At 39.8% G+C, this 7,369-nt stretch overlaps 1 pseudogene; it reads right to left on the bottom strand.

Annotated features, from left to right (window-relative positions):
- Nucleotides 1-897: 897 nt before the first annotated feature.
- Nucleotides 898-2,990, bottom strand: LOC111652114 (zona pellucida-like domain-containing protein 1 pseudogene; annotated as a pseudogene).
- Between the last annotated feature and the right edge of the window lie 4,379 nt (nucleotides 2,991-7,369).

Below are 7,369 nucleotides of genomic sequence, written 5' to 3'. Positions count from 1 at the left end.
AACCTCTGGCATTAGAATTAGTATACTTTTCACAATTTCCTGAAGCAGGAAACCACCTGTCTACAAAGCATTGCAGAAAAACTCAAACAAGCAGAAAGAATTATTAGTGATAACGTTTCATCTCGGGTCTGGTCGTATAACCCTCATGAAGGGGCTCAGCATCTTCTTTTCATACATCAACCTTCACCCCCGGAGCAGATCACAGTGAGACAGGGCAGTTGTGGCCCAGTGGGGTCAGAGATATACTGCCCTATGTGTCCAGGTAGTCAGACAGCTTCCTCCTCTGACATATACACTGGCCTTAAGGGGCCTGAGGCCAGCCAGGAAAACTCTGGAGACTTTCACACAGGAGGAAGGGGAAACTTTCAAGTTTTGACATACCAGGAGAAACCTTTATCCTGTCATATATAAATGCTACTTTATTTTTATGAATAAATATATAAATAATGCATTGTTTAATTTAACTTATAGTTAACTATATATATATATATATATATATATATATATATATATATACATACATATATTTCATGTTCTTTCTGTGTCTGAATGGATTTCTTTCAGGTACTGTGGTAAATAATAATAATAATAATGATAAGGATAAGTCATTTTGTAAATATAGACTGAGACAATTCCCATAAAAATGGCCATAAATGTGTAGATAAATAGGTGGATGAATGAGTCAGATATTCATTTCGACTATTTGTAAGAACGTGATTTAAAATGTAGCAACAGTTTGATTAACCAATCAATAAACTTCAAAGTATACACATTTAGGTAGCCATTTTTTTATTTTTCATTTTATTTGTCTTTATTTTTGAAACAGAAGGATCATTCACACCTCTCCCCTGTATTGACAATTACACATATCTAATACATAAATGAAATACATAACGCTGACTTTGATCAGTTTATTTTTTACCATTATTTTTTATTTTTACTACTTTGTTCTAAATGGCAGGGATGAATGCAGATAAATTAGGACAAATCAGTAATGGTTGACAAACAAGGAAAACTGTTTTACAATTGTACAGGCACTTTCTTAAAATGGTACTTTGTTAGACATCAGACCCTTCCCACTGTTCAGGATTTTATTTATCATTACATTATTTAAATGTACTTGCAGGGGATGAACACAAGGGTGGTAGGGCCTAAGGTGCTTTGTGGACTTGATAAATGTATTAGTTTAGAAGCTTTAGTTGACTTAAGTGAATCAATGACAAACAAACAGGTTCTGAATTCAGGTACGTTCATGAAGCATTTTCAGTTTAACAGCTTTATTTGCTCAAAAGTAAGTAGAAGAATTCAATAAATTAGACATAATACTTTGAAAGGTACTTTGACTTCACTTTCAAAACATTCCACATATAAAGACTGGGATTTCTGTGATGTTTTTTGATATTTTTGCCTCCAGTTACCATTTTTTCTTCTATTTTTTTTTTCAAAGCTTATAAAGTGCAGACATGCAGTAACACTTATAGCTTTTCTTTGTCCATTTAGGAAATAAGTAATTTGTAACACTATCAAAATCTACTCAATCATCTATAGATGTGCCATTCTCCCAACTATCTGTCCAGGACTGATACACACTCTGTGCTACAGTAACTGACATACAAAGATCTCCCAACAGATGTATTGATGAGCTGACCCCAGTCCTCCACCAGAAAAATAATAAAAGGAATCAGGTACAGTACACCTCACACAAGTGTTTGGCCCATATGCCTGAGGCCAATATTCTGCATTTCAGCTCATGGATGCCTCCTTAGTTCCTGAGCCTTTTGTAAAACACGGCTGCAACACAAAGGGCAATAAGGCAAGCTAAGGCGAGAACGCCAACAGCCACACCCAGCCCAACAGCAGAGTCGTCTCCCCCTTCGGCAGCAAGGGGCTTCTCCTTGGAGTCGGTGGTCTCAGCCTTGGTGACGATCTCCGGAGAGGTGATGGTGTAGGTTTTCGTTATACCCTCTGCAGATGTGTCCAGGGTGTTCCTCTTCCTCCTGCTGTTGCACTGCTTGAATGTGCTGCAGCTGCTCTTCTCACACAGCCGGGTGATGCAGTGGAGGTAGTAGGTGGACACGGTCTCATTCTGCTGCTCAATGAAGCGGAAGGCTGGGAAGCGGAAGCGGGCGCTCTGGCTGTCTCCATTCTCAATCATGTTGGTGAACTGATCCTTGGAGCAGGGGACAAACAGGTTGAAGAAGCTGGAGTTAGTTGGCAGTGGGGAGATGGAGGCGTAGCACCGGTCAAGCAAGACATGGTACTGGCCTGTTAAATTGGTGGCCTTGACCTCGACATACACACTGGTCCTCAGTTCAATCCCCAGCTGTGGAATGACCATTGGTCGGGTGTAGTTGGCGTCACTGAACAGCTCCATGCTCAAGGTGCTGATGAAACTCCCGTTGTTGTCCTTGACTGCAATGGAGGAAGCTGACACATCGATCTGCGTGTTGTTGATCAGATATTCTAGGGGATAGGCACAGGAGTAGTAGTACTTCAGCTCAGCATTGTAAGTGATGGTGCCTGTTGTAGGATCAAGGGACCGAACAATGCCGCTGATGTTGACCGTCTGGATGTTGGAGAAGTCCGAGAATATACCTGTCCCAGCAGCACTGGTGGTCCTGAATATGCTTCCGCAGGCGTGGGTCATATTTAGGGGGAAGTTAAAGCGAGCAACAGGTGGATTCACAGATTCATCAAGGGTTGCTCTACAGGCTGGGTCTAGCATATGGTTCAGGATCAGTAGAGTCTCATTGTAGCCAGTGTAGATGACTGGGCAGACTTGGATCTCCAGACCAATTGATGAAGTACCACACCGCACTGCGATGTCATTGACCTGTGGCCGTCTTGCATCTGTTCCACACTCATTCAGCGTTAGCTGACTACTTCTGACTATCAAGGAGAGTAAAAGTAAAAGAATCTTCATTATTATTCTTCAGCTTGGCCGTGAATTTGTTAATCTTTCCTCTAAAATCTTGGTTCCGCTGCTGAGGTCTGAGATCTTCTCAGTTTGAAGTGTTTGAAGTCTTCAGGATGTGTTGAGGGGTCTTTATAGGTAAGTGTGTCCTCTGGGATTGGTTCAAAACAAGGTCAAGCACCTTGCTATTTGTGAACAAATGCATTGTATTAAGTAAGGAAGCTCCAGTCTGGACCATATCCTAAGGGCAACAACTGAAACCTGAAGCATCTAGCTGTGTTAAAATACAGAGACAATGGCCTTGTTCCTTTGTTGAGTATGCTTTAAAATATAGATTTCCATGCCCCCTATTACTAAGCCTTCATGAAGTAAGTGAACATAACACTGTATGAGATGGATTCCTGAGAAACACTTGAAGGTTCTTCTATCCGGTATGAGTCCCATCAGCTTCAGAAATGACCTAGTTAGGATCCAGAAGAACAAGCATTGACCCACTGTATCATTTGGCCACTGTGCTCCTTATTTAACCCGAAATGAATAATAATAATCATTAACATCATGTAGAAGAAGGAGAATTTTTCTTTGTAGTTAAATCAAACATCTTGTGTGTGAAATCGAACTATACTTGGGAGTGTTTACTTAAACAACAGCCTCAAGGAGATCACGATGAGGGGATTGTGAGGTAAATAAATAGGCAAAACACATTACTGTGTTAATTTTCAGCTTTTTCTCTAATCTTTTTCTTTTTGTTGAATACTGGATGGTGTTATTTAACTGAAAATCAGTTATTTTATTTTTGTTTTATTCAAATAAAACAATCTGACAAAAGAAATTCAGTCTTTGAACTGAACTTCTGACAATTCATAGACGTGCAGATGTAGTGATAATTCACTGGCTTTGGTTGCTTGTTATTATTTATTTATTATTTAGGTTTTCACTCAGGTTTTTGTGATTGAAATACCATAATCCTTGTACTCATATCCACTATGTATAGGAGGTGGATAGATTTTGGCCTCATATTAGTGTCACATATGGGAGGCGCATTATCCTATTATGTTGCTGAACAGAATATATTGGTCACCTATTGTTGCAGGCATATATTCAGACACTAGTGATGAAAGGACAAGCTGATCCAGCAGTGTATTATAAAAGGTAACTGAATCTAAGTAGTGTCAGTGGCAACAAAGATAGTAATTCTGACTGAATCATGACAGAGAGCAGGCAGGGCTTCAATAGCACTGCTGCAAACTACAAAACAATCTGTAACAGTCAAATAAATGAAACTGAAACAAACCAGAACAGACTTAACTATAGACAGAAATAGCTAAAGCTAATACATTACCTCCAATCATGACAAATACATTAAAGGACAGAGAGGTCATACACATTATTCTGTTTGTTTGGAACAACCTTTTTGTCTCTTAACAAACACCAGTTAACCCAAGACTCCACCAGCAATGTACCATTTTAACAATGCCTTTCAAAATTATTTAATTTTGTCAAATTAGTGTAAACATTACCAACAATGGTACTGTCCCTTTAAGGGTTTTGTGTTGCGCTGTTGAACATCAACACACTTAGATTCCCACTGGACCAGCCAAGCTAAAAACAAAAGTATACTACAACAATTCATGATGCTGTGGATAGTTTTCAATAAGTTTTTGCCAAGACGATCTTCTCACTCCTGTACATTAAACAAGCCCACATAGCAAAATAACCCACTGATATATTGTTTTCAGCATAATGATTGTTCACCTAATAATGCTGGGTTTCATTACTTTACATTAAAATAATTAAAATAATTTCCTTAGCCTACATTCTGTACCAGTGTTGATGCAACATTGGTCTGCGCTTCCCACACCCAGATGTTTGGAGCAGACTGCGTTGATGATTGACATTTGTCAGGTTAAGAATATACTGAAAATCAAATGTATTCAAGTGTATGACTTTGTAATAGATAGAAAAAATCTAGTTTAAAGTTGAGCAGGCTGATGAAGCATGTGTTTATACTGAACACCCAAAGAGCACTATACATGTCACTCGCCACTTATTGCATTTATCCATGAGGGAATTCCTCATTATGACCCAGTTTTTTAATGCTCCCACTATAATAGGACACCGTCTGCCTTTATGTAAGTACAGTACAAGACACGATGCCACAAACCTACTTAAGTAGGACACATACTGTATGTGCATGAGAGTCTGATAGTTCTTACCATCTGAGCCGAAGCTTCACATATAATGGTTTATTTGCTAAAGACTCTTTATACGACATGGTGCATGTGTTTGAACTTTTATGACATTTTGGTCATAAATATTGCAAAAGGTTGCATGTGTGTCCTATTATTGTAAAACAGTCTGGTTGAGTGTGTCAGATAAATGTCTTAAATGGTGCATAATTATTAACTAAAATTAAAAAATATATAAACAAAAAGGCACTGAAAATGCATGGGAAAAAGGGAAAAACATTAAAAATAAAATAAAATATACCATAAATATAAAATAAATATGCATCTATAAAACAAAACTAAGATAGCATGAACATTAATTTGAACAATAACTCATTCCCCCCTCGTCATTTATTAATGACGCCTCTTGTCTGTGGTGATGACATGAGGCAGGAAGTGAGAGGAAGGACGACAAACAGACGATGTCAAAGTCCTGCTGTGAATTTACTGTGCGGAGATGGTGTTTGGGGGATGATGGGGGTCACAAGGGTGGCGAGGGAGGGTCACCTGCTCTCCTGCTTGCTCACCTCCGCTCCGGCTGCGCCGTTAAAGCGCTCCAAACGTGTGATTAATGGTCGGAGGCTCCAAATCAGCCGGAGGGTCCGCGGTGTTGAGAAGTCGCAGAGGCGGAAACACGGAGAAAGGAGAAAAAACGAGGTGGGAATTCTGTTTGGAGGAGAAATACAACCCTCTGTCACTGTTTTACTGCGCAGGTCACGAACAAACGGCCCTCTGTTATGATTGGGCCTTATGGGTTATTTTGTCTAGCGGCTAGCAGCAGCGAGGTGATGATAGCTTCTGAGACAGAGGAAGTGATGTGACGTGATGTTCTATCAGCAAGACTGTACAGAGAGCACAAGCTGAGTGTTAATCTGTTGCTCTGACCGGAGCTTCTACTGTTTTGAATAGTTGTCTGAGCTGTTACAGGATATAAGTCAGGTCTCGAACAGTCACAATCACTTTATATGTCTCCCATGATGCATTTGTCCTGCATATGTCTGAAACTGAAACAGCTGACAATGTATTTTTAACAGATTTGTGACTATACTTTTTTCATGTAGGCGTATGTCCAGAGAAATATATACTCCAGTACCTACTTCAGAAAGTAAGTAGGTGGTTTAGTTCCAGTTCTAGTGTTTAAATCTCAGCTGTTTCCAGCAGCATGCCTGATGTGTTGTAATAATTATCTGTTGTTACGAGTTAAGGTCAAAACTTGAGACTTTGAACATCCTACATGAAGTCCAAGTCACGTTCTTCTCTCCTGTGGCTTTAGTTTGACAAGGGGTCCAATGCTGTGTCTCAATTTGGATGCTTCCATTAGTACACTGACATGTAGTACACTGACATGTAGTACACTGACATGTAGTACACTGTGTACACTGTACTCTCACTGGCGTTGTGTGTGAATTTCAACAGGGTGGTGTTATCTCAAATCAAACACTGCACTACATTTGACTGCGATTGCCGCCCGCCAAAATTCCCACTAGCTGCTTTACGCACACGACTTCAGAGTTAACGTTTTACTTTCCCGTGTGTCTCATTACACTTGGACATAGACACAGCAAAAAATCTGCAGTTCAGGTGAACACACTCATACTTCCTTACAGGGGAACAGATAGAGTTCAATATGTGAGAATTGACCTTTAACTTAGTGGAAGTGAAATTGACATTCAAGGATATGGGATCTTCAACATACAAGTTCACAGTCACGAAAAAGTTGAATTTCTGTGAGAGGTGTGGTGTACAGCGCATGAAGCCCTGCCCTGCTCACACACATAAACAAACAAATACACCACACCTCTTCTCCCCTTGTATAGCCTCTGTGCTAATTGAAAGCTTGCCTGTTTCACTCTTTTTTTCTGGCCGTTTCCTCTTCTGCCAGCTGGCTGCAGCCATTATAGCCACTGACCTGGTTCACACCAGATAATATATCACGCTGTAAAGCGAGCCGCCATAGAAGTCAACCCAACACCCAATTGTTATGCTAAGGAAATTAAATGTCACATATGAAATGTGTTAAAGCTCTAAGGTACAACATGTTACATGTTTAACAGCACAACACACTGGAAAATACAGATATGTGGAAAAATAACCGAAGAGAATAAAAAGGAATGAGTGGTCATGTGACGTCCCAAATCTGTTTACATGCAGTTTGTTTATAGGCTCACCAAGGATTTTCCTGCAGAGAAAAAGTTGCATGACTACACATCTGAGATGTAGACCGTGT

This window comes from Seriola lalandi, unplaced genomic scaffold (assembly GCF_002814215.2).
Source record: "Seriola lalandi dorsalis isolate HSWRI2012SDOR001 ecotype SW California unplaced genomic scaffold, Sedor1 jcf7180002053912, whole genome shotgun sequence".
NCBI lineage: Eukaryota > Metazoa > Chordata > Actinopteri > Carangiformes > Carangidae > Seriola > Seriola lalandi.
The sequence above is the reverse complement of the archived record's forward strand: the minus strand, read 5'-3'. Positions and strand labels throughout refer to the sequence as shown.